Source organism: Mustela erminea, chromosome 5, assembly GCF_009829155.1.
Source record: "Mustela erminea isolate mMusErm1 chromosome 5, mMusErm1.Pri, whole genome shotgun sequence".
Classification (NCBI taxonomy): Eukaryota; Metazoa; Chordata; class Mammalia; order Carnivora; family Mustelidae; genus Mustela; species Mustela erminea.
This window is the reverse complement of record NC_045618.1, coordinates 38,661,984-38,688,877: the sequence shown is the minus strand read 5'-3', so window position 1 is coordinate 38,688,877 and position 26,894 is coordinate 38,661,984. Positions and strand designations below refer to the sequence as shown.

The following is a 26,894-nucleotide window of genomic DNA, read 5'->3' as shown; positions in this document are numbered from 1 at the left end:
ACATCACTCTCTCAATGAGGTCTCTTTCCTTTCAATCCTGTTGACTGTACTGTCTCTGTCCTTTGTACCTGTTTTTATGATTCTGGGTGGTGATGATTTGCTTTCAACATCTGTTTGCATTCTCCTACTAGTGGGCAGCAGCTGTCCCTTACTTAGTCTGGAATCCTGAGTGCCTAGTAAGAGTTCCTGGCACACAGCAGGTCCATAAAATTTTATTGAAATGAACTGGGTTGCACTGAACTAAGGAGTGTAGAGAAGACTTGAAGTAGCTGAGGATCCTACCTGAAACCCAGGTTTATGTCAATGTTGAAAAGGGTAACAAATTCTTAGAGAAGGGGGAAATGACAGCAATGCCCCGGAGGGGAGAATGAGCCAGGCGAAAGCTGGGGACAGTGGATGATCATATCTGGCTAGAGTAGAGGCTATGGAGTGGAGAGTGTTGGGAAATAAGGTCAGAAAGGCTGACAGGTCCATGTTGTGGAAGACTTTGAAGCAAAGGAGATGAAACATGAGGCAATACATACTACAATTCAAGAAAAGAAAAATTTAGAAATATCCCAAGTATCTGTGTAGAAAATGAGCTTTATTCTTCCTACAATCCTCCCTTTTGAAACTTACATTGTTACTGTTAGTATGTCACTGGTCCCATTGGCCTGGAGTCATCTGAGCCATAGTAGTCTGATGGTTTGAAGCAGAGTGTGACGTATTGGGAGTCGGAAGCTCTGGAGTTGAATTTCCGCTCTGGCACTAATTTGTTACCTGATATGGCAAAAATCACTTCACCTCTCTAATTCTGTGTTCTCATCTGTAAAATGAAAGCAGAAGATGGATGACATAATTCATGAGGTCCCTTTGATCTCTGAGAGTCTATATGTAGCAAAATAACTAATTCTTGCCTAACTTATTCATCTGTCTTTACCCCTTGGATTTCTTTCTTTACCTGTTTACCGGGTTTCAGAGTTCCTTTATTAGACTCTGACGTCCACAGTCTGCTCTCCTGAGACCAGCATCCATGGTCTTCACTATTACGTCACACCTAGAAAACCCTCCCCAACCTTTGACCCCTCCTTAAAAACCCAGCTCCAGACCAACATCTTTCTTAAAGCTTTTCCTAATCTCTCTGGGTCTCTTATATTTATTCCTTGCTTTTGGTGTTTATAGATATTTTGTCTTGAGTTATGCTTTGTTTCATATTGACTTTTCTCTCACTAGTCACTTCATAAGCTTCTTAAAATAAGGCACTGTTATATGCAATATCTGTTCATCTTCCTTACCCCACTCAATCCCAGTACAAAACTAGGCACAAAGTAGACATTTAGTAAGGTTCTTGAATATTGAAGATATTCCTGAAAATTCCTGAAAAAAGAAAAACCAAAATATTGGTTTTATTCTGAAATATTTCTGAAAAAAGAAAAACCAAACCTTGAAAAGGACATCAATAGGGTTTGTAGTTGAAATAATGTAGCATATCAATGATTTCGTAGATGGCATTTTGCTCACAAAAGACTGCTTTAAGATAGGGTGATCTGTGAAGTTTCTGGTCTGTGGGCTTGTCTTGAATTAAAGAGTGGGTGGTACTAGGTCCTAGATATTCCAGCCAACTCAAGGAAGAGAGAATGCAGAGAACTGTTTACTGAGTGACTTTGCTGTTGGACATGTCCCAAGTGTAGCTTGAGAACATCGGGCAGAGTTACCACCCTGCTACCACAGCCTCTGCCAACTTGGATCAGAAGCAGTGAGGCTGACCTGTCTTTTGGCTCTGGAACAAGGCGAGGGAGCACACCAGCAGGCATGGGAAGAAAGAAGTTGTGAAATGAAAGACATGAAAAAGAGATGACAGGAGCCTCTTTTCCTCTTTTCCCCTATTACCCTGAGTCTCTCTCCTGCCCCCTCGATACCTGTAAAGTGGGATAAACCAGACTCTCGCACCTTCCACCAGCTGGGGTGTGGAGCCTTGGGGGTCTAGCTAGGAGAAACAGAAGGCAGCGAGGATCAGTCTCGTTTCCCAAAGTGGTCCTGCGATAGGAGGTTTGAAAATCACTACTCTACTCAGGTAATCAGCCTTTAAACAACTAATGCTTAAGAAACTCAAGGCAAAATGTAAGAGGGAAGTTTACTGTTTGAAGTAGTTGAGTTCTAGATCTGACAGCGTGGGAGCTCTCTTGATTGTAAATTAGCTCACAGAAATAAAACGGGTGAGGTTAGGAACTCCAAATCCTGCTTTTGCTCTGAAATTGCCTCAGGCTGCCTCTCAAAGGGAAGTCCAGAAACTATGGATTCATTGTGTGCCCCCCACCCCTTCTGACAATGCCCCAGAGCTGTTAGTGTTTCTACCAGCAGAAGGGGCGTTGCATTGATTTGTCTTACTGTGTGTGGAAAATGTAGAAATAACTCCCATGTGTCATCAACCATTTAGTCAGCACTCAGTCCCTTAGCAGGGGAAATGCTAAGATTTATTAGGGAAAGTATCCGTCATACCATATAAATAGATGCACAGTTAAGGCAGATGCAGCGGGCAGGGTGTATGTTTCTGTGTGACTGATCATAAGGAACTTATTATCTAGAACTCTTTGGAAAAAATCAGCATTTGGGGGCGCCTGGGTGGCTCAGTGGGTTGGGCCTCTGCCTTCGGCTCAGGTCATGATCCCAGGGGCCTGGGATCGAGTCCCGCATTGGGCTCTCTGCTCGGCAGGGAGCCTGCTTCTCCTCATCTCTCTCTCTGTCTGTCTCTCTGCCTATTTGTGATCTTTCTCTCTGTCAAATAAATAAATAAAATCTTTAAAAAAAAAAAAAAAAAAAAAAAAAAAAAAATCAGCATTTGGGAAGATGGCAAACATAAGGATACACTTATATTTTTATGCAAAATATTCTTCAAAACAGTAATTTTGTCACTAAATGTATTGTTGGGGTAGAAATAATTTTAATTAAAGATGTTTTTTGCTTTAATATTTTACTTTAGAGAAAACACATACAGATGATAAAAGCAGCCCAATAGTAGAAAAAGGTACATAAAGTAGATCTCTTTGCCCCTGCTGACCCCAGTACCCTTTAGAGGACATCATTGTCCATTTATTTTGTATCATTCAAAAATATTCAACACAAGCTGATCTTCCTTTTACACAAATGGTAGTCTACTTGTCAAATTCCTCCACAGCTTATTTTTTTCCTTAACAGTATGCCTTGGAAATCATTCCTTATCAGTCCGTACATATGGCCAGGCTCATTGTTTTTAACAGATTTAACTGATGTTGACATCTTGCCATAATGGCTTTCGGGTTTTTTGTTTTAACAATACAGATACAGTTTAACCACAGCCCCTACTGCCCAGTTCTGTTGCTCTCTGTCCAAAGGTAATCACTATCCTCAAATTAGCATATATCCTTCCTGCCTGGTTGTTATATATTTAGTACATACATTTAGTTTTTCATTGTGTGACTCTGGCACCACAATTTATCCACAATTGTGTTTTTAAACATTTAGCTGTTTTCAAGTTTTTGCTGTTAAATACAATGCTACAACAAACATTCTCTTTCATGTCTCTCTGGGGACATGTATGTGAGCTGTTTAGGATATATACCCACAAGGAGAATTCTAGGTCTTAGGGGATGTGCATTCCAACCTCATCTGATATTGCAACATTATTCTCCAGTGTGGTTTTTAATAATCATGTTTTAAAGTTCTTTCTTGCTTGCTTGCTTTCTTGTTTTCTTCCTCTCCCTCTTCCTCCCTCCATCCATTTATCTTTCTTTCTTTCTTTCTATCTTTTTCTTTCTTTCTTTCTTTCTTTCTTTCTTTCTTTCTTTCTTTCTTTCTTTCTTTCTTTCTTTCCTTCCTTCCTTCCTTCCTTCCTTCCTTCCTTCCTTCCTTCCTTCCTTTCTACATTCTTACCAACACTTGGGCTTCTCAAACTTCCAAAATGTTGCCAAGCTGATAAGGATGAAATAGTACCTCATTATGGTTTTAATTTGCATTTATTTCTGAAGGTATATTTTCTTACTTGTTTTGGCTATTTCCCTGTGTAATAAATTATTGAAACCTTTGACAATTTTTCTACCATACTACTTGTCTTTCCTTATTGATTAGTCAGGATTATTTTATATTCTAGATACTGATACCCCATAATATGTATTATAATTAACTTCTCCCAGTCAGTGGCATGGATTTTTCCTATTTGTGGTGTCTTTTGTCTAATGCAGTTTTTACATTTTCATGTATTCAAATTCTATTATCATTTGTGCATTTAGCGTTTTGTTTAGGAAACCTAAAGAAATGTAATGAAGACATTCTCTTATACTTTCTTTTTAACTTTTAAGATTCCCCCTTACATTACAATTTTTAATCTGTGTGGACTTTATTTTTATTATGGCATGAAGTAGAGATCTAAATATGCCCTTCTCCAGAATATGCACTGGCTATGGCCAGTTCTCTTGGTACCATTTATCTAATGGTCACCACTCCCCATTGACATGTAAAGCCATCTCTGTCCCATGCTAGGTTTCCATATATGTATAGGTCAATATTAACTTATTTTGTTCATTATGCTCATTTGGCCTATTTTTATATCCTTGCCTCGATACCACACTATTTAAATAGCTATAGCCTTATAATTAGCCTAGCAGGGCAAATCTTCACTCCTTAGTTTCCTTTTTCAAAAATTTCTTACTAGCTTTGTCTCTCTCTCTCTCTCTCTTTTTTTTTTCCCCACATGTACTTTAGGGTAGGATTGTTAAATTCCATGAAAAGTCTTGTTGGGATTCTGATTGGAATTATAATGATTCATAGATCTATTATAAATTCATGGGGAGAGCTACTAGATTTACACAATTGTATCTTTGAATCCTTCAGTGTCTTATTACTTATCCAGTGCATCTTTTATCTAATGTTTTGTAATTTTCCCAAATAGGTCTTGCATCTCTTTCATTAGATTTTTTCCTAGGTATCTGCTGTAAATGAAAGATTTTATATAAGTACATATAAGTACATATATTTTTTCTCTTACACTGTCAATGTATCCAGAGTGGTGAATTCTCCTATTTGTTTGAATTATTTACTACAAATTCTCTTGCAATTTCTATGTACATAATCCCATGGTCTGCAAATAAGAATTTTCTTTCCTTCTTTCTTCCTTCTTCTCCCCCCACTTCCTCCTTCTCCTCCTCCTCCTTCTTCCTTCTTAAGTATCACACTGGCTGGGACTCTATATAGTGCTTAAGAGAAGCTGTGGGGGGCACCTGGGTGGCTCAGTCTGTTAAGCGTCTGCCTTCACTCAGATTATGATTCCAGGGTTCTGGAATTGAGTCTGCATCAGGCTCTGTGCTCGGCAGGGAGCCTGCATCTCCCTCTGCCCCTCCGCCTGCTATCTCTCTCTCTCTCTGTCAAATAAATAAGTAAAAATCTTAAACAACAAAAAAGAAAAAAGACAGGCGCCTGGGTGGCTCAGTGGGTTAAAGCCTCTGCCTTCGGCTCAGGTCATGATCCTAGAGTCCTGGGATTGAGCCCCACATCGGGCTCTCTGCTCAGTGGGAAGCCTGCCTCCCCCGCCCCCTCTCTCCCTACTTGTGATCTCTGTCTGTCAAATAAATAAATAAAATCTTAAAAAAAAAAAAAGAGAGAGAGAGAAGTTGTGGTAAGAGGTACTCTTGACTTCTTCCTGACTCTAAAGAATACACATCTAATGTTTTATCACCAAGTATCATGTTTTCTAGAGGTTTCTGATAGATACATGTGGAAAAGACTGCTGCTCCCCCCCGAATTGGTTCTCTCCTTTTTCCTAAGTAGAATATTTAATTTTTTAAATTTTATTTATTTATTTCACTTTCCCCTTTTCTACTTCCTGCAGCATGGAATGCAGATGCAATGACTAGAGTTGGAGCAATTTATTGGACTTGAAGTAATCTGAAGAATGAAGATCACACAAAATATAATAGGATAGAAGGAACTTGGCTGTAGGCCTTCTAACTAGTCTTTTATATGAAACAAAAGTACAGTTCTATATAGTTTGGAATTTTCTGCCACTAATAGCTAAGCTGAAGCCTACAACCCTCTTCATCAGGATGAGGTTGTAGTACATTCCCAGTTTGCCAGTAGTTTGTCTTTTTTCCATAAATTGCACTTAAAAAAAAAAAAGATTTTACTTACTTATTTGAGAGAGAGAACGTGAGTGAGGGGAGGGGCAGAGGGAGAGGGAGCGAATCCTAAGCAGACTCCATGCTGAGCCTGGAGACTGACAAGGGGGACTCCATCTCATGAGCCTGAGATGGTGACCTGAGCAGAAACCAAGAATCAGATGCTTAACTGACTGAGCCACCCAGGTGCCCCCATAAATTGTACTTTTATAAACTGCTCATCTGTACTAATGAGATGAATTACGTTAAGAGATTTTTTAGTTATCCTTGGGGTTCTGTCATGATATGCTTTGAGAGGTTGCAGATGTACAAAGATTTTATTTATTACTTTTCCCAAGTTTTTCAAGTGAAAAATTTTAAACTAGAAAAGTGGGCCTTCACAGTGAACACCCATACATCAACCACCCAGATTCCACAATTAACATCTTATTATGTTTGCTTAGTACCTTGTCTATTATGATGTGTTATAAATACATTACTTAATTCAGTTAAGCAACATTTTAAAATATTTGTGCATGTGTTCAAAAGTGAGAATAACTAAATATTTTCTTTTTTCATATTGTCTTTGTGCAGTTTGGGTATCAAAAATATACTTGTACAATGAAGCAAGGATTTCTTCTATCTTTTCACTGAAAAAGTCTAATATAGGAAATAAATTTTGAAGATTTGGTTAAACTCATCTATGTGGGTATAACTCATCTATGTTATATTAATTTCAGGTATACATTATAGTGATTCAAAAAATTTATATGAAATGCTATGCTCACCCCATGTAGCTACTGTCTGTTACCATACCACACTATTAATATACCAGTGACTATATTCCGTATGCTGTACCTTTTATCCGGGTGACTTACTCATTCCATAACTGGAAGCCTATACTTCCCAGTCCCCTTCTTTCATTTCACCCATCCTCCTGCCCCCCTCCCTCTGGCAACCATCAGTTCTCTTTGTATGTGTTCCTTGTTTTCTCTTTGTATTTATGGGTCTGTTTCTGCTTTTGTTTGTTTATTCCTTTTTTTTTTTTTAATATTCCGTATATAAGTGAAATCATATGGTATTTGTCTTTCTCAGGCTGACTTACTTCACTTACCAAAATACCCTTTTGGTCCTTCTGTGTTGTTGCAAATGGTATGATTTCATTCTTCTTTATAGCTGAGTAACATTCCATTGTATATATATGTCCCATCTTCTTTATTCATTCAGATGGACACTTGGCTTGCTTCCATATCTTGGCTATTATAAATGAAGCTTCCAGGAACATAGGGACACATATTTTTTTTTTGAATTAGTATTTTCATTTTCTTTGGGTAAATACCCAGTACAGAATTACTGGGTCATACGGTATTTCTATTTTTAGAGTCCTGAGGAACCTCCATACTGTTTTCCATAGTGGCAGCACCAATTTGTTTTCCCACCAACAGTGCAGGAGGGATCCTTTTTTTCCATGTCCTAATTAATACTTTTTGTTTCTTGTGTTTTGGATTTCAGCCATTCTGACAGGTATGAGGTGATATCTCATTGTAATTTTGATTTCCATTTCCCTGATGATGAGTGAATGTTGGGCATCTTTTCATTTGTCTGTTGGCCATCTGTGTGTCTTCTTTGGAGAAATGTCTTTTAAGGTCCTCTGCCCATTTTTAATTAGTTTTTTTTTTTTTTTTTTTTTTGGTGTTGAGTTGTATAAGTTCTTCATCTATTTTGGATATTAACTCCTTATCAGCTATATCATTTACATATATCTTCTCCCATTTTGCTCTTCTGTTTTGTTGATGGTTTTCTTTGCTGTGCAAAGCTTTTTATTTTGGAATAATCCCAATAATTAATTTTTGCTTTGTTTCTTTTGTCTGAAGAGACATACTTGAATAATTTTTTAAAATTACAGATTCAATTTATTTAATGGGTATAAATAAATATAAAGGTTGCTATTTCTTTTTCAAGTCAATTTTAGTGATTTATATCTCTCTAAAGAACTAAGTTCATTAAATTGTCAAATTTATTTGTGTAATGATACTCATCATATTTTCTAGGACTTTTAGAAACTTTAACTATTTGTAGTCATGTCCCTTTTTCTGCCCTTTTTCTTTTTTTCCATCAATCGATTTTGCCTATTTTATTAGTCTTCAGAAAGAACCAGCTTTTGAGTCTATTGATTCCTTATTGATTTCCCCCCTTTTGTCTCTTTCTTTTTCTTTTGTTATTATTTTTCTTTTGCATCCTTTTTTCTAATTAACTTCTGAGGTATATGCTTCCTTCTCTTCTATTATATGCATTTAAAGCTATAAATTTCATCCTAAATACTGCTTAAATTGCACTTGGTACTAGTGTTTTCATTGTCTGGGCATTTGGTAATTTTCATTAACTTTTCTCCCCTATTTAGTAATTATTTTGAAGCTTCTAACATGAATAGGGCAGCGTAACTATTATATTGATTTCTAATTTTATCTCATTGGTATCAGATTTTTCTTTTGTATGATTTTATGTCATTAGTAGTCATTTGAAATTTACTTTTTGACGTATTATAGTCATATTTGACATATATAGTCATATTTTTAACATATTATAGTAAGTTTTTATAAATGTTTCATGTGTGCTAGAAATAATGTGTATTTTGAATTTTGGATTCAAATTTATAGGATTACTTATGTTCTTTTGTCTTCTACAACTATGATTTTCGATTTACACACACACACACGAAACACATTTGCGGTTCCAAATGACTATTTTTTCCATGTGAATTATTCTGATTATCATTGTATCTTTCTATAATAACCTTCCTTTTGCCTTAAAGTTAAAAAATTGATACTGATATTATTATATTTAATTTTTATTAAATTTTTAGTCCATGTTATCCACTTACCATGTCTCCATCACCATGTTTTGGGTGTGACTCTTAATAAGCAGTACATGGTTGAATTTTTAAAAGTTCTTATGAAAATCTCTGTCTTTGAGTAGGCAAGTTCAATATGTTAATACTTATATGTACTTTGATTATTGACCTGTTTGGACTTTTTTCAACCATTGTGTTGTTTTCTATTTACCATTCTTTAATTTTGATTTTTTTTTTCTTCTCTACTTTCTTTTTTTTTTTTTTTTAAGATTTTATTTATTAATTTATTTGACACAGAGAGAGAGAGATCACAAGTAGGCAGAGAGGCAGGCAGAGAGAGAGGGGGAAGCAGGCTCCCCGCTGAGCAGAGAGCCCGATGCGGGGCTCGATCCCAGGACCCTGAGATCATGACCTGAGCCAAAGGCAGCAGCTTAACCCACTGAGCCACCCAGGCACCCCTCTTCTCTACTTCCTATTAGTTTGATTTAGTTTTGTTTTTTGAAGATTTTATTTATTTATTTATTTATTTATTTATTTATTTATTTGACAGAGAGGGGGAGACAGCATTTGCACAGGGGGAAGGTCAGAGGGGGTAGGGAAGAGGGAATGGGAGAGAATCCCAAACAGACCCCATAGTGAATGCAGAGTTCAATGCAGGACTCATCTCATGACCCCAAGATCATGACCTGAGCCGAAACCAAGAGTCAGACACTGAACTGACTATGCCACCCAGGCACTCATAGGTTGATCTAGTTTTAAAATGTATTTTCCTCTTTCCTCTCTACTGGAATTTTGCTATCTGCCTAGGGTTAGGATAAAAAAGAAAAAGTCCCATGTGAGAAATTAAAACAACAGGCTTCTATACTGCTTTCCCAAGCTGGGTGGTTGGACTTTTCTACTCTTTTCATACATCAAGGACTTTCTTCCTTCATGGACCTTACCTGGGTCCCCAGAATCTGTGTTTCAGGAAGCTCAGGGAGATCCTTTATTCAGCTTCTGAACTTGAGCAAAGAGGGTGGCCAAGAGACTGGGCTGGGCTCAGGGCCAGGTCTTCTTTATCCAGGGTGAGGGATCAATATAACAGACAAAGACACCTGAAGAAGACCGTGAACAAAAAGTATTTAGACCATCAAATGAATCAGAGGGTCAACTGACACTGAACCCACTAGGTTCTCTTTTCTCTTTTTACTCTGAAAACTTTTTTCCCTTTTGAGCTCAACTGTTTGTTAAAAAATTATTTTTTATTGAATTTTAACCAAGATTTCCATGTAGGTACCAATCTGCTATACTCTAAAAAGCTGTGGAAGTTAATTTACTTACTTTATAGAATGTTTACACGTTCCAAGTCTCACCTTCCACATCAGATCTTTTAGTTTTTGTCTGTTTTCCTCAGCTTCTGCTTAGGCAACTTACAAGTAGATTATTATTATTTTTTCCCATCTTATTCATTGGCATTGATGATTCACTTTGAAATTCTGAGTGACCATTTTTCTGGTCTTTTCTCAAATCCCCTTGTCTCTCAGACTGAGGCAGGGAAGACTCCCACCCCCATCCAATGCACAAGTTCCTGGATACCGTACGTCAATAGTCCAAATAGGAAAGCTGAAGTTTCTGGGTGTGTGGCCTTTCCCCCTTCTTCCAGGAGCTTCTAAAATGATGGTCATGACAAATCTCAGCCTTTCTGGCTGCACATGGCCCTGATTTGGTTGGAAATACACCCAGCTGGAAGCAGTTGACATGCCAAGACCTTCCAGCATTGGGCTTTCCAATACAATGTGTTGGGGCCCTTATTTCCTGTCTCGTCTTTTTGGCTAGGTGGCTCCCTCCAGTCCCAGGCATTCCCTGGGCAGCTGTCTGAGTTAACATCTGAGCTTGGCCAGCACTGGCCCAGCTGTGGTCCCTGGCATTGCTACTCATGTGCAAAGCCTTGATTTCTTTTTTAGGTACAGTTGTCTTGAACAAAGCCAGTTTTGCCCCTCCCTCAAAAAAGCCAATAATTGCATTAATACTCTGCTACTGCTATCTTTTTTTTTTTTTTAAGATTTTATTTATTTATTTGACAGAGAGAGATCACAAGCAGGAAGAGAGGCAGGCAGAGAGAGAGAGAGGAGGAAGCAGGCTCCCTGGCGAGCAGAGAGCCCGATGCGGGACTCGATCCCAGGACCCTGAGATCATGACCTGAGCTGAAGGCAGTGGCCTAACCCACTGAGCCACCCAGGCGCCCCAATGCTACTGCTATCTTGACATTTTAAAATAACTTTTGAATACAATTTCAAAATATTTGATATTACACTAAGCTCCATAAATTATGTACTCTCTCCTTAGGAGAAACAGAGAAAATCACTGATACTTGGAGGAGTAGGTGGGACTTATTGACTAACCCAGCCTCTTAGGAGTCCTGGGCAACAACTGTTAGGAGTAATTATTTAAAAATGTATTTTTAAATGTAGTGCCATATCCTGAAAACTTATGTTATTGGAAGCTTCCTTTTCCATAAAATGTCTTAGCACTTCAGGAAAGGGAGATGAGTACAACTCTAGAATAGCCATCCAATAGAACTTTCATTACATTAACAATGTTGTTAATGTTCTATATCCTTGCCATCCACCATGGTGGCCACTAGCAACATGTGGCTACTAAGAACATGGCTACTAAGAAATGCGGCTACTATGAGGACCTGAATTTCTAAATTTTAATTATTTTAAATTTAAAGTTAAATAGCCATATGGGGCTGCTGGCTACCATACCCAACAGTGTAATTACAGAACAAAGTCATTTCTGACCTTTGAGACTTTGGTTATGTTTTGTACTGACTGTACATCAAGACTTAAAGTTAGGTTTCATCAGAAAGGATTTTTTAAATTCAGATTTAGGGTATATCTGGAACTAGCTAGGGGAACTCAAATCACAGTTGTTTTGTTTTGTTTTGTTTTTTAAGTATAGAGAAGGTATCCTTTCTACCTATGGAAGCTAAGCCATGAGTCTCATTTCCGTAGCCTTCAAGGGAAATATGACATGGACAAATGAATTGCCTAAAGACTGCTCCTTCTAGTTCTAAGGGATTATGGAAGAAATAAGGAAGACAAAAAAGAAGAAAGGTCAAAGGTCAGAGTCTTGGCAAGGAATGATAGTGAGGAGGTGTAGTGGGAGGTGAGTTGATAGATGAGCTTGAGCCATCCTAGGCCCACATGACCTGGTGTACAAATGATCCAGCAAGTTCCATGTGTTTCCATGTCCACAGAAGTACATCAGAGGGCTCTGGTCAAAACAAAAAGGTAGCTGAATAGGAACTTTGAGAAGGCCAGAACTATAGATTTCAGAGATAGGTAATACCTCATCTCAGAAAGCCACACCTGAGAGACGCCTAGGTGTCTCAGTCTGTTAAATGTCTGCCTTTGGCTCAGGTCATGATCCCAGGGTCTTGAAATCAAGTTCCATATCAGGCTCTTTCCTTAGCAGGGAGCCTGCTTCTCTCTCTGCCTGCTGCTTGTGCTCTCTCTCTCCAACAAATAAATAAATAAAATTTGAGGGAGAAAAAAAAAAAAGGAAAGAAAGAAAGCCATGCCAGAAAAACTATACTTTAGTCGTCACCAGTCCAGGGAACAGAAAAATCTAAGCACTCCACTATTCACCAGTGAAGATCCAGATGATACTATCTCTGCAGCTATGGGTCATCTAAACCCTTCTAGACCCCAGTGCACAGATTCGATCTTGAAGGACACAAAGAGACAAAGAAAAAATTTGAAAGATTTACCATTTTTCTTAAAGAAATGAAAGAGAATCACATAAGGGGGTTGTCTGAATTATTGAGCTGAGTATAACTGAATGGGATAAATTGAAGTTTCTTTTTCCAGTTCTGCGGGGATGAGCAGATATATTATGGGGAAATAAAGAAGCTGCATTTTCTTTGCACAGCTAAGGCTAGAATGAATGAATTTGTGACCCTACTCCAAATATGTTTGTCTTCCTGCCAAGCCATTTATGGACAACAATACTTTTCACAAGCTTTAGCAGAGATGCAGTATGTGGCAGGAGGAATGGGGACATGCTATTTTGAGCCTAGGAACGAGCATTATGAGTGAATTGGCCACTTTACTCAAGGCACTAGCAGCTTCACATGGGCAGTTCCTTGGGGCTTATCCAGAAGGCATTTTTTCCTCTTATCACCTACCTGGACATGGAGGAGGTTGTAGATACCTCGTGTACTGGTCCAAGAGGTTTGAGAACAATGGGAGAGGCTCAGTCTGTCAGATTATGGTGTCATTTTGCCTGTGCAATGCCTTAGTCATCTTCTAGTGCTGAGTGAATCACATCTGGAATCAAGGAGGCAAGATCTACTTGGGCAATACCCTAATTTCTTATCTGGATTTAACATCCCATCAGTCCCTTGCCATACTCGTTAACATGTAGTCCCTCTGTGGGCTACAGCTCCACCTGCAGGCCAGCTCTGAAAAGTACATGTTCAAGAAAATGGAGGAATTTCTGGGTTGTATTCTGAACAGCCAAGACATCTGCATTGCACTTCCAAGTAAGTGTTCAAGGTCCTACAGTAAGAACCCACATGGTTCATTACATATATTTAGAAATTCCTGGAATTTATTACAAAATTCATTACACATTTCTTTTCCTTGGCTGTTAGAATAACTGGCACTTTCAAAAGGGAAGGAGGCCTTTTTTCATTCTCGGAGGCAGATGCAGCTTTCCAGGAAGCTTGCTTAATTCCTCCAGTCTTTCATGAGCCTCCCTGACCCAGCCCAACCCATATGAATGTCTCCAACCATTCAGATTGGAAACATTAGACCCCAAGAGGACCCAACCCTCATGTATCACCCCCTTGGGATTCCTTTCCTGAGAAAGTGACTTTTGGAAACATTCAATTGCTCATCTTTCTTGGGAACAAAGATCACTTGTCATGGAGACTAGAGTGGCTAAGATAAATGCAGAGACTCAGTCTGCATCGGTGTCATCTTTTTCAAGCACTTTGGGTTTACCATTTCATACCCAACCCTGGAAGGTAGAGCATCACAAGTGAAGACTGTAGCACTAGTCCTGGAAATCACCTGGCCGGGAATTCTGAGGATACCCAGTCCTAGCCATCAGGCACATATAGGGGCCTACACAATTGGATTTGCATGATATGTAGGTGTAAGAGGAATAAAGTGGTTAAGAATGGGCTTTAAGTTTACATTCTGAAGTACTGGATTTTCTTAGTCCATTCAGGCTTTTGTAGCAATATACCACAGAATGGGTATCTTTACACAACAAGAATTTATTGCTCACAGTTCAGGAGGCTGGAAGTCCAGTTCATGGCACCAGCATGGTCACCTTCTGATGAGGGCCCTCTTTCTGGTTCATAGCCAGTACCTTCTCACTGTGTCCTCACTTGGTGGAAGGAGTCAGGGATATCTCTGGAGCTCTTTTATAAAGGCACTAATCCCATTCATGAGTGTTCTTAAGCAAGGCCCCACCCACTATTACCATCGGTTTGGGGCTTTAGGATTTGACATATGAGTTTGCGGGGGAAGTGGGGGACACAGTCAGACCATAGCATGGATGAATGGTAAAACAGTAACTGCAGTGGAAGAAACCGTGGGAGAAACAGGTTTGGGAGATAAGATCAAGTTCTATTTAAAAAAGTGTTCATCTTGAAATTCTAATTAGACAGCTAATGGAAATGTCAAGTAGGTGGCATGATATGTTTGTTAAGTCTGGAGCTCAGGGGAAATGTCAGGGGAGAATATATAGATCTGAGAATTATTGACAGGCAAAAGGACATGGAAGCCATAGGACTGGATGAATCTCCTCCAAAGTGAGTGAGTTAATTAATTAATTAATTTTTAAAGATTTTATTTATTTCAGGGAAAGAGAGAGAGCACAAGCAGGGAGGAGAGAGAGAAGCAGGCTCACCTCTGAGCAAGGAGCTCAACGCAGGGCTTGATCCCAGGACCCTGGAATCATGACCTGAGCCAAAGGCAGACACTAAACCAACTGAGCCACCCAGACATCCACAGTGAGGGGCTACATTTAAAGAACAGAAGAGGTTTAGACAAATTTAAAAATCAGGAATAAGCAGAAGGAGCCAGCAGACTAAGAAGAAGTCAAGCAGGAATGTAGGAAGAAGGCTGAGACAGTATGTTAACTCAGAAGCCAAGTGATCTACTGAATCAAACACTGCTGAGAGGTCCAGTGAGAGAAGGACTGGGAATGGCTCAGTGGATTTAGACAGAAGGAGCTCATTGGTGATCCTGAGAAGAAGGGCTTCAGTAGAGCTGGAGGGAAGAAAATGATTGGAGAATACTGAAAAGAAACTCTGAAGTGAGCAAGTAAAGACATTCAGCATTGGTCACTGATTTTAGGAATGGTGATATAGGTGGATCTGAGCAGCAGGAGGGGCTAGGTGGAGGAGGGCATAGATCCATGGGAGGACAGATTTATTTTAAGGTGGGAGATATTCTAGCATTTTTGTATGCAGACAGGAACATTCTAGTAGAGGAAATGTGGAGATCCTAAAGAGAGTAGATGATGGAAAGAGCAAAGCCTTTGAAAATGTTGGAGGGGGTCCAGGGCTTAAGAGAGATGAAGTCTAAGAGGACATGAAGTCCAGGACAGTTCTTCCGTCGTAAAGAAAAGAGGAAAAAATTAGTAACTGTGATGATGTGAAATTGTCACTGCTGTCTTCTGCTTGGTCCTTTCTTAGTAAAAGGAGAGATGAAATCTTTCCACCAGCTCCACTAGCCCAGCTCCCTAACACCCTGCCCTCAACCCAGAACTCCACCAGTTTACCCTCACAACAGAGCTGGATGATCCAAGAATGTTACAAAAGGTTCTGGATTCCCAGCAGGACCACAGCAGCTCTGGTACTTTGACCGTGAGAAGGGAAGCAAGTTAGAGAACCAAACCCAGGAAATTCCCTCCCCCACACCCAGAACCCTGAACTGCTGTCACTAGACAGCAGAGTCTAGGAGAGTGCAGAGTAAAAGGAGAGCAAGTACAGTTAAAACGTCCACTGCCAAAAAAAAAAAAAAAAAAAAAAAAACGTCCACTGCCATCAGGCAGCTACCTTAATTCATTTCATTTCTGCCTGGACCCTCTATTTCTAACTTCCTCATTTTCAGTGGTTTTCCCAGTTTGTCGTCATGTTTAGATACTTCGGCATTAAGTGGTTTTTAATTCAGCCTCTAAGTTGCTTCCTCTTGAATCTCTTCCTCTTCAGCTCCAGGGAGCCTCAGACAAGTGCCAAGGTCCCAGCTACCACATCCTGTCCCCGCTTGCCTGGTCCCCACTTGTTAGGGGCAAGGGTTTTCACATAAATGGGAAAACATATAAAAAGCCTAGAAGATAGATTTCTAAAGGGTAAACTAATGTTACCCTAGGGTGTTTTTGACTAATCAGAACAGCAACAATAGAGCTTTCCAAACAAGATTTTGCTATCATCTAATCTTCCTTATCCATCTCTAGCATCACCCACCAAAAAAAAAAAAAAGTCTTCTAAAGGAACAACACACCCTTAGGAAAATGAGTGAAGGTACAGATAAATTAGAGTTTGGAGACAATGAGGGTAAAGAAGGTCGCTTCCCCACAGAAGACACACACACACACACCCCTATTCACACTTTGGTTCCCACCCTCGCAACTGTAGTTACTGTAGCTTACAGATGAATGAATAGCAAATTTGAATGTCTTTTTTTCCGGTAGGAATTTTGCAGCAAAGCAAAAGAGATATATTAATTTAAAAAGAAAACACGCATAATTTTACACAAGTATTTTAATTTGGTAAACAAGCTTTGTTCAGCCAAACATTTGTGGAAAGGTGTTTGGGCTTTTATTTGCATTAAAGTAGATAAGTAAACATACTTTTAACTAAATAGGAGTCAGGGTGAATATTTTACTACATAGTATGTAACTAGACAAATGAGGCGCTCTCTCTCTCTCTCTTTTTTTTTTAAACACTCCTGGGACACCTGGGTGGCTCAGTCAGTTAAGCGTCTGTCTTCAGCTCAGGTCTTGATCCCAGGGTCCTGGGATCAAGCCCCACATCAGGCTCCTTGTTCCTTGCTCAGGGAGTCTGCTTCTCCCTCTCCCTCTGCTTCTACCCTCTGCTCCTGCTCTCTCCTGCACTCTCCCTCTCTGAAATAAATAAACAGAATCTAAAAACAAATAAATAGAACCCACTCCTTATATTGAAAACCAAATACCTAGTTTGTCATATGCCATGACTCAAAATGCTTTTGGAACTTCTTGTTTGAAGTACCTGCCAAGCTCTCTTCACACACAGGGTGATAAACCTTCTCAGTTTGTCTGGCACTGAAGGGTTTCCCAGGATGTGGGACTTGGAGTTTTAAAACTGAGTTGGTTTGGGTCAACTTTCCTGGGTTACCTGGAACTGAGGGAGATTTAAGTCCTCAAACTGGGAGAGTGCCAGGCAAAAGGGGTTGAGTTTGGTCATCCTATTTGTAAACCACATACAAAAAATGCCAGCTCATTACTTTATAGTTGTAACTCTGTTACTCAATTTGATCCCCTCTTTATTTTTAAAGACTTGGCCCTAAATATCTTTTGGCTATTGCGAAAGATCAGATTTCTCACCCACAAACAAATATGTGGTAGCACTCAAAAGAGTCTGAGTTAAGAAGGCAATTTTATAAACCTTTTCTTCCTTCCTTTCCATTCTTACCTTTGTCTGTAAAAGTATACATATTAGGGTGGACATTGCATACTCTCTCTTTGACCCTAGTTTAGTCAGGCTTCTCTGAGCCCTCTTTTCTATGAGGTCTCCATCTTGGCCCCCATCCTGTCTTTGGCCTGTCAATCCCAGTTTTAGCAAGAATCCTACCAAGTTGGTTTAGTAAGAATCCCCTTACCCTTGAATTTCCTCTCAGTAATTTTCCATCCGCTCTATTAGCTATAAATACCCTGCTGTCTTTGATCTCTCCCCTACTACAGTGCTTACTGCAATTGTCCTGAATAAAGTCTTCCTTGCCGTTTTATTTATTTATTTTTATTTTTATTTTTAAAGTAGGCTCTATGCCCAGTGGGGAGCCCAATGCGGGGCTTGAACTCACGACCCTGAGATTAAGACTTGAGCCAAGATCAAGAGTCAGACACCCCCACTGACTGAGCCACTCAGACACCCCTTGCTTACCATTTTAATAAGTGTTTGAATAATTTTTTTCTTTAACAGTTATGGTGCCATGAATTGGACAAAATTAAATTCGTTCTTGGACCCCTGGAGCCTCTCCTCCAGGACCCCAGGTGTACGCTTCTGAAGACTTGGTTTCACTCCTGACTGATTAGGGATCCAATCGTGAGTCCAACTTCTGAGCCAGTGCTCTGGATGACAGATTGTTAAAGCATGGTAAGGGCAGATTTGGGTTCTTAAGATTCTGAGTATACCCTCTGAGGCTAGGTTAGAGCCCTGGGATTCTTTGGTTGAAAAATGCCTGCGTAAGCAGATGGATGTCGTCTTGGATCTTTCTGAGTGAGATTTTACTCCTTGCCTCTTAAAGTGGCAAATTCCTGCCTCTTTTGGAGGCCTCCACTCTAGAAGCTCTGTTAGAGTCCCAGGCAAATGCAGGGTGGGTTAGAATCCCAGGCTGCTTTGTTAGCAACGTATCATGAGTGAAGAACAAGGTAGCTTCTCAGTAGACTGAAACCCCCCTCTCATATTCCTGTTGACTTTATGTCTCACCACTAGGACACTAGCTCTCTATTTCCTTTCTTGTTGGAATAATTTTACTAAGGATAATTGGTAATTTCAATGACTTCCCCAGACTGATTTCTCTCTCAGCATTCTTCCTTCTTCCTTTTACCACCTTCAATCCTCCATTCCCTTGAATCCATTGATAGAATTGCCTTCAAGCCCATACCTCCTCCATCTCTCTGTCTACCCCCCAAGACTTTCTCTTTCCTTATATCCCTTGTTATAGTCAATTTCTTATAGTCACTTTCTTACAGTCAGTTGAACTTTGAACTTTAGGTTTTCCCATCCTCAACTGGAGGCTCTCAAGAGACCCAGGGACCACCCAAAGAAACTACGTGCAGGGCAAAACAAAATCTTAAAAGTTTCCTCCACAAATATTGATTAAAAAGCATTAACTGTCAATTGAGCAGGTAACCTTAACTTGTTCCATCTGTCAGAAACAGAATTTGGGATAAAAATATAAAGTGGAACAAAAACAAGAGCCAATTATTTTATATAAACCAGTGAGTTTTTTATTGCTGTGTTTACCTGACTCATGGCTACAATTTTATATGTTTTCCAAGATTTTATTTATTTATTTATTTGTCAAGAAGAGAGAGAGCACAAGCAGAGACTGCGGCAGGTAGAGGGAGAAGCAGGCTCCTGGCTGAGCAAGGGGCCTGATTTGGGGCTTGATCCCAGGATCCTGGGATCATGACCTGAGCCAAAGGGAGAGGCTTAAGCAACTGAGCCACCCAAGTGTCCCTCATGGGTACAATTTTAGAATGAAAGCAACGAGGTTTCTATTTGCATCTGTCTATATGATTATATAGTTATGTTTGTATATGTATGTTATATATATGTGATATTTTTCCATGTCTAGATGGGATTACCAAAAAAATTTATAAAATCTTGTGAAGGAGTTTCATAAATTAGCTTAAAGATAAATAAGTGCTTATATAAATTAAATATCCCTAAATCTCTCAGAAGTATAGAAACTAACCCAAATGCTTTTCAAGTTTATATGGTTTGGGAAACTCTTTGGTAAATAAAACTAACTTAATATTGTTTAATAAGAAGAGCTCTGTCTTCTGAGTTATGAGTATTAAGTGTAATACTAGTGTACATTTGCTATTTAACCATTTTTAGAGTTCTTTGCTTTTCTGATTTATTCCTTCCTTCCTTCCTTCCTTTCTTATATATGCCTAACATGCATGTGCTATAAAAAATAGTTAACAAGGAAATAACTTGAGATGAAGGTGAGCTTTGTTTAATGTTATGATATATTTGCCTAAAAACAATTTCCAAAATCTTTTTTGTAACTTCCAACCTTAGATAGATGATATGAAAATATTCATTAAATTTTGAGATAATTTCTAAGAGAAACTATTAAACATTAGATTACTAAGCACAGGTTTAAGTTTATATACATTTGGCCTCTTATTTATATATGATAGAGGGAGGCTAACTATATTTGACATCTTTATATATCTTTTTGACACAATGAAAAGTACTATCAGGAAGGATAGACTTAAAAAATTGTGAGATGGGGCACCTGGGTGGCTCAGTGGGTTAAGCCTCTGCCTTCAGCTCAGGTCATGATCTCAGGGTCCTGGGATCAAGCCCCGCATCAGGCTCTCTGCTCAGCAGGGAGCCTGCTTCCCCCCCTCTCTCTGCCTCCCTCTCTGCCTACTTGTGATCTCTCTCTCTCTCAAATAAATAAATAAATAAAAATCTTTAAAAAAAATTGTGAGATGGAATATTCATAAAATTTGCTAGACTGTTACAGGATGCTGGTATATGAAAGATACTTTAACCTTCTCTAGGTCTTATTTGTATGGATAAAATATTACTAAAACAAACATTTCAGAAATTGCATGAAGTTTGTCAATATCCTCAGTGTCCATGATATGTTCTGGTATAATGTTACCAGTGATAATTCTAGTTACCACTTTAAATGTTCTACACCCTAGGAATAAATTCCCTTGTCATTTGCATCCTTTTTATGATGAATTCTCCTCAAATCTATTTAACATTTTAAAATCTTTTGTCATTAATAGACAGTTTTTGTTTTACTCTGATTCTTCTTTAAAAGCACTTGCAATTAGCTGTGAGCCAGAGTGCTTTATCTTCAACAAAAAGGAATGGAAAGGGGCCCATGGAAAGGACTAGGAGAGGTCTCTGTGATTAGGCTTCTGATGGCATTGCTTAAATTACTTTAAAACCATGCCATTTGACAAAGAAAGCAGCCTAGAACTTTGGTGGAAAAGCTGAAGGGTTCATAAAACTACTAACCCAAGATGAGGCAGAACAACAATTAATTACATAAAACTGAATGAACTGCTAAAGGATAATTATGGTTTTGTTTGGAAGATTGTTGCTGGATTTAAGGAATCCCTTTTCCTTTTCTTTTAAGTTATAGCTCACGACAATTTAGTAGATAACACTTTTTGTAAATAGAAATGAAACATTTATCTTTTCTCCCTGCCTGATTCCTCCAGAATTCAGAAACTCTTACTAGGTATTCTTATCTTCATGGCGGTATAATTATTTGCATAAGTTCAATAAGAACCTCTCCTCCTTGAACAGGACATAACCGGAAACATTAGTTATATAACTGAGGCTTTGAGTGGAATGTCATGTTTAAGACTGATGTGCATAGAATCAGTTATAACCAAATAGTTCCAAGGAACTAAGATTGACTTTATGGAGCTAATGCTTACAAAGCCCTTTTGGGAAAACTGGGCTGGTAGGGCTTATAGGGTTCCCAGCCTTGTAGGTGAGTAAGGAAGGTCACTTCCTGGCAGGCCCAGGAAACTTAGCATATTTTGGGGACCTAGAGCACAGAGAAATTCGCCCAGATCTATAGATCCTGCAAGTGAAATCTGCTGGCAAATTCTTGGCTTGTCTTCCTAGCCTTGAGAGGCTTTTAAAAGTCTAACTTGAGTTTCCTTATGAGAAGTGCCAGCAAAGCAAAGTTTCAAAGGTCTGTGTGGTCAGTTACTAATCTTGCTGCACTTGTGTAAATAATAGGCCAAATCTAACGTGACCAGACCCATTTTGTAGACAAAAATAATCTTACTTTGGTTAACTTTGGTGAAAAAAAAGATGAGTATAGAGAGAAATTTCATGCTGCAATGAAAAACTATAGTACACCTTTAAGGACTGTCAGCCTCTAGTCCTGGTCAATGTCTTTGAGGTTTTGTTATATACTTACAGATTGGACTGAGTCCTGCCAACATGCACATTTGGTCAGTCCCTCCCAAATGGTCAGTTCTCCTAATTTTCTCCAATATCTGGTTATACAACTGTCCAAATGAATGTTTCCAATTTTTCTCCCACCTGCCTAACTCAGTGTCACTGAGAACTCAACTGCCTGAATCCTTATTGGGATCCTAGGTTGTCCTGCAAGCTGATGCTGGATGATGGGTGACCTTTAAGCCTGGAGCTGCTGCTGTGTAGGCCAATCAGAAGGTTTACGGCAAGAGCCACATCTTCCTTGCTCTGCTCTAGAAAATAAGCATGACCCTGATATTATACCATCACTGAAGACATTCAGACTGCAATCTAGGAAATCTACCAGATCACCCCCGTTTCCTCACTTCACCCAAAGATGCTTCAAGCCCAGCATCTAGAAATCTCAACTGGCCACCCTCTGGACTCAGAAACTGGGCTTACAGTCTGCTTCAACCTTAGTCTTTATTTTTCTTTTTATTTTCATAGAAATTTCTCACATTTAATGCCTGATTATTTGTACTCTCCAGTAAATACCCTCTACTCCCAAGTTCTAACAGATGGTTCAGCTGGTCCTTAATAACAAAAGGAGACTGAGCAAGAGATGGACTTAAAATTGTTCAAAGGAAAGAAGAATGTCTCTATTTTCTTGATTAGGAGGAGTGGCTGACAAAGATTCTCAGGCCTCAGTCTTGGCTGTGTCCTTCTTTGGCATGCCCAGTCCAGTTTTAATAAGAATCCTGCTAAGTAAGTTTATCAAGAGTACCCCCAGCATTGATATCTAATCACCTCCCCTCGCCCCGTGTCTGGTCAAGTCCCTCATCCCTCACCATTGATGTTTAAATCCATGCCCAGCCTTTTGCAGGAATCCTCTTAAAAAAGAATCCCAGTGCTCTTGATATCTCCTGTCAGTAGTTTTCCATGCACTGACCCCCAACTCTGCATGCTTGTCTTTTTTGTATTGGAAGTTGAGTCTGATCTCTCTTCTGTTGCAATAGAGTCAGCCCCAATTGCAACAGTCTTGAATACAGTCTCCTTTACCATTTTACATGTGTCAGAATATTTTTTTTCTTTAACAGACACATCAAGAAAAGGGGGTTCCTTACTTGGTATACGAGCCACAAGAGACATTAAAATCAGCATCTCCTCTTTAAAGGTCATTTTGTCCTACCTCCCACAAGTTTTGGAATCCCTTAGACCTCAACTTGTAACTCAGTACATCATCCCTTCCCCTGACTTTTGGCTGCTTAACACATTTCATGGTAATCACTAATTCATCACATGGAACTGAATAAGAACCATTTAATATGATTATCTTCTCCATTAAAGCTGTCATCATAATTAGAGCTGCAGTGAACTGTTTGCCAGGAATTATAATTTCTGCCAAGAAAAACTTGGGTGTCATTTTAGAAAAATTCTTAGGTGGGGGAGGAGGAGATCAGGACCATCTGTGTTGGGATCCAAAGCTAAATAATGAGAAATAAAGCCCCCTTCCCTTGCTATCTGCCAAACCCTGGCCAGCCCTCCAACCGGACCTTGCCAAAGACTTCAGAGTGAATCAACTTCCAAGGTAGTCCAAAGAGCACACCCTCTCAGGGAATGATAGACTGGAAAAGTCACCCTTTAGGAAGAGAAAAAAGACAGCAGCAAATAAAAATTAGGCCTCATGCGCAAGGCTTCCGAAAAGTTGTTCCAAATGGTTTTGTTTGCCACCCTACTGTTTCCAGGGCAACCACCTAAGCCAGGACAGAAGTAGAAGGAGACATGAAGCTAGAATGGGACCACCCACTGCAATTCTCATTTTATCCTGATGGCAAGAACCTTTATATCGACTCAAAGTGTTTGTCAGGCCTCTTGCTGTGAATCACTAGAATAACATTTTGCCCTGATGGAAGTGTGTCACAGCCTGCTGCTCCCACATCCCTCCATACTGAGGTGTTTTTAAATGGAACCAAATATCCCTGGGGAATTTTCTCTGTACTACTAGCATTGCTTTGTTGCACATTTCTAGATTACACACTGTAAATTATAGATAAAATACATTATGCTAATTTCCTTCTGCATATCTTTTAGTTATTTTTAGGAGAAGTGTCTTTGAAATTCAGCCTTTCAGGTATATGTTCAAAATGAAGAGAAAAATAAAACCAAGGGAGAGGGATGCTCAAGACTAAGACTGCAGCCACATCACAGTCTGGCACTTTGTCCCACGCATAACTCGTGTCCAGCAAGGATTTTTAGCTGCAGAAAGGAGAAGAAGCCCTGCCTCATTAGATTTGGGTATGTCGTCCGGTTCTGCAAGTTTCTGGCCATGCGACTTTGGAGGAATTTAGGTTGTTTCTTTAAGTCTGAGTTTCGTCATCTATGAAATAAGAAATGTTCATCAAGATTTCCAAGGTGACTTCCACTTCTCACACTGTACGACAGTACGCGTGGACCAGAGTAAAATGCCCTCAAATCACATAGAGCAGATTATATTGAGCATCTTTAAAAAGAAACAATCTACTCAACCTGTGAACATTAAAAAATTCAGTAGCTCTGAAACTCTCTGAACCCACAATCTTCATGATCTTTTACTGCACTCGGTGTTGCCAATTTTTTTTCTGCTGTGCTGGACATCTCTCATTTGGATGGACTTTCCTCAGATAGACTCTCCATTGTTCACCACCATGGAAGGTTGTCTTGTGAGGGCTACAACACAGGCTCTTGTCGCCTGACTTCCAGGCAGATTCAGTGAATGGGCAGGAAAATGGAAGGTGGGCAGAGTGTGAGGTTGTCCCCTCCCCGATCCCCGCCTGTGAGGTTGCTGTGTGCTAGCTTCATGCCTCAACCAAAGGTCGCAGCTCCTGGAAGACATCTTCTCTACGTAACTCCTAGTCTGTTTGGGCTGCAGTAACAAAATGGCATAGACTAGGTGGCTTATAAGCAAAAGAAACTTATTTCTTCCAGGTCTGGGGGTGGAAGTCTGGGATTAGGGCGCTGACAGATTTGGTGTTGGGTGAGAACCCACTCCCTGGCTGTAGAATGCTGACTTCTTGCCATACCCTTATGTGATGGAAAAGGGCAAGAGAGCTCTCTGGGATCTCTTTTATAAGGGCACCAGTTCCATTCCTGAGGGCTTTGCCCTCATGACCTAATTGCTTCCCAAAGGCCTCATCCTCTAATATCTTCATATTGGGCATTAGAATTTCAACACTGTTAATTTGGGGGAACCACAAACATTCAGTCTATAACAGACTCTTTCCTCTTGCTACTTCAGGTCTAGGGGCAGTGCATAACCCTGTGGTTCTCTATGCTCTGTGCATATCTTTAAAAATTGGTCTTTTTCAAGTTTGAATGAACTATCTGTTGCCGTCCAGTGTCTTGACTGATAAACTCAGTTTTTTGAGATGCAAGTATTACAAGATTGGAAAGGCCATGGTACTTTTTATTTCAGTGTATTAATTCACCTTGAATACATATTTTTCCCCCTATAGTTGTGACTCTATGAAAAGATGAGAATCTCTATGTAGTGCTGCTTGGTTATGTTGTACTTGACTTCTATATGTGCTTGTATTAGATAGGAGTCAGAAGCAGGTAATAGGGGCCAGTCTAGTAATTAAACAGAAAAGGATTGGATGCAAGGAATTGGATGTTCACAATTAGAAGGGCTAGAGGAATAGGCTCTAGGCTAGGCTTTAAGGAATGACTTCCAGAAGACTACCACAGAGCTGACCTGTCTCTACAACATTCTGGAAGCTGGGGAATCAAGAAACCCATGTGTCACCTGCCACCTTCAATGTCTTACTACCTCTGCCAATTCAGGAATCAGAAAGTGGTAGCCTTAGTTGTTGGCCCCAAACCTTATTTACCTGATTTGCACCATCAGGATGAAGGCCTACCTTCCCTCCTACTTGATTTAGTTCTAAATTCAGTTTTCACGTAAGTACACATAATTGGTGGAGGCTCAGTCATATTCCTAGTTGCAAATGAGTACAGGAAATGTCAGTTTTAGCTTTCTGGCCTCTATAATATGGGAAGGCATAGTAGAAGGAGATTGGGATGAGTTCTAAGCAAGTCAGTCTATTCTCCATCACAAGATTATTTCTGAAAGCATGCTTTAAATACCATGTCCCCCAAAAACGTGAGCTTTGGAGATTAAGAAAACAGAGAGACTAGAATGAAAACCTCTGCTTCAGGACTTACTGGCTGTATGACCGTGGGCAGTATGTACTTAATACTACTAGGGCTATTTTTCATCTGTGCAATAGGAATAATAATGCCTACCTCCCAGAATTGCCATTCATTAATCCATCTCTATATACAGATTTTTGTTGATTGTTATATAATTATCAGGAATTTTTAGTTGGAAATGACAAATCTTAATTGATTGGTTAAGTGAAAAAAAAATTTTGTTTTGTCAAAGGATATTTGGTAGGTCACAGAATTGCCAAGAGGACTAGAGAGCCGGCCTCCAGGCTGAACTTCCAGGACAACCACCCAAAGCAGGCATCAGAGCTAGCCTGGGACATGGCTACTCTCTCCACTAACCCCTCCCAACACCGATGGAGGTACTATTGCTAGCTCTGTTAGCAGAAACTCAGCAGTGTTGCACCTGAAGGCCAAGTGGCAGCACTGTCCCTCTCACTGGTAAAAATGTTACATGGCATTTCTTTCTCACATTAGCCTCTTCTTGAAGAGGATTTCACAAGAGTGTCTATTGAGGCCTGGATCACATGCTTGTGCTCAGGGACAAGGGAGCCAGGGAAGCATGATTTCTAACTTTTAATTTGGGGAGGAAGGAAACTCCCTAATAAAAGGGAGAGTGTTTATAAGATGCTGGGCTCCAGACAAATGTCCACCACACTAAAAGGCTAAGCAAAGGAGACTTCTAAGAGCTTTTCTTTCTGCTTTCCTCTGTTCAAGCACCCTTCTTTCCACAAAGATGGCATGCTGATTCCGAGAGCTGCAAATTTACCTTCTATCAGCCAGCCAGTCCCTGTGTAGAAAGTAAAGTATGTCTCTTTCCCAATGATTCCATCAAAATCTG

At 39.6% G+C, this 26,894-nt stretch overlaps 1 long non-coding RNA gene across 1 annotated transcript; it reads left to right on the top strand.

The window, feature by feature from the left end:
- Positions 1-6,297: 6,297 nt before the first annotated feature.
- Positions 6,298-26,261, top strand: LOC116590628. The gene is made up of 3 exons (XR_004285684.1): positions 6,298-6,311; positions 18,137-18,259; positions 22,034-26,261. It is a non-coding gene; the product is annotated as an uncharacterized LOC116590628 (long non-coding RNA).
- Positions 26,262-26,894: the final 633 nt, after the last annotated feature.